This window comes from Thunnus thynnus, chromosome 3 (assembly GCF_963924715.1).
Source record: "Thunnus thynnus chromosome 3, fThuThy2.1, whole genome shotgun sequence".
NCBI classification, from domain to species: domain Eukaryota; kingdom Metazoa; phylum Chordata; class Actinopteri; order Scombriformes; family Scombridae; genus Thunnus; species Thunnus thynnus.
Window position 1 is genome coordinate 19852391 of NC_089519.1, and position 1517 is coordinate 19853907.

General features: G+C 37.0%; 1 non-coding gene across 1 annotated transcript; it reads right to left on the minus strand.

The window, feature by feature from the left end:
* Positions 1-244: 244 nt before the first annotated feature.
* Positions 245-345, minus strand: LOC137180672 (small nucleolar RNA U13). The gene has a single exon (XR_010928045.1). It is a non-coding gene; the product is annotated as a small nucleolar RNA U13 (small nucleolar RNA).
* Positions 346-1517: the final 1172 nt, after the last annotated feature.

Sequence of the window (1517 nt, forward strand, 5' to 3'; positions counted from 1 at the left end):
ATCTAGTCGAACGGACTTGGCAGAAATAGACTGTAATATTCAGTAGTAATTAGTGTATAATCACCTGAAAATAAGAATCATTGTGTTTTTGTTACCTTACCTCAACCTTTTTTGGGTATTGGACCCTCTGCATATTTGGAGTGCCACACATGCCTTTTCTCATGTTTACTTTTCGTCTTCACTTCCTCCGATGTGAAATTTGTGATTTTTAAGCAAAGGAACAACAGTTGTCTTTTTTTTTCAAGTGCAGACGGGCTGAGGTGCAGAGTATAACAAGGTTAAGACAGCACTTTTCACGGTTTGTCCATGAACATGCCAATCATCATCCATTTGAACTGAAAGCATGCTACAACAAATCATTGCGATGCGCATTCGAGTGGACTTGATAATTCATTCAGATATTACATCTATTTGGATAGACCTGAGAGAATAAAGTGGGGAGTGTTGGATGATGGGAGCGACTAAGTGAGGAGCATAGATCTTCTTTATCCTATGTTTTGAGGAAAATTACGTGTAATATCTGGAGTGTAGTGCATCAATTTACCACAAATAATGCTCATTTTATTATGAACAAAAATAGGTATTACTAAAAGTTTAGTTTAGTTTTTTCTTATATTTTTTTAGTTGAAATATGCTCCAAAGCATATCTTAAAGTGGAGAGCTTCACCCCTCTAACCAATGAGAGGAAACCAAAGTCAGACCAAAGTCAGGGGTGGGAGCTCACAGCTGTCAATCAATATGTGAACACACTCCACACACTCCAACTACTCCTCTCACACCGAGGCTCCAAGCTAACATTAGCCTCTGGAAGATGTTGCTTATTCACAGGCTAGCAAGTTCCCGATACCTGCATTCTGAGAGCTCCGTTACTTCAGAGTCCCCAGGGAGAAATCTATACACCGAGTGTGCATGATCACAAGGATGGAGGTGAAGGGCTGGATGGAGATGGGGAGAGAGGACCAGAGTGGTTTGCTTTTGAGGTCTCATGGTAGCGCTAGCTTGACTTACAGAACTTGCATATTATAGCTTTAAAGTATCAAAAGGAAAAGTACTTGTTAGGCAGAAAAATGTTATGTTATTGTCTTTTATTGGATTTATAATAGGCTACTGACACGTTCATGCAGCATTTCAATGCTGTAGCTGATGGAAGTGGAGCTATTTTACATATTAGTGAGTAGTTTAGATAATAACAATGCATTATGTTTTAAAAGCTGATCATAGTTTTTGTATGTAAAAATAAAATATAGTATTGTATATACTAAAAGGTCTAGTAACTTTCAGATGAATGTAGTGGAGTAAAAAGCACAATATTTCCCAGTGAACTGTAGTTGGGCAGAAGTATAAAGTACTGTAGCATCACACGAAAATACTCAAGTGAAGTAGAAGTATCTTAAGTTCATAATTCAACATTCACTGACATCACAGATTAGAATAGCCTTTATTTGAACTGTATCTTTGGAGAACATTATTTTATGTTAAGACATGTTTTAATTGTCTTGGGATGTAAAAAATAAAGT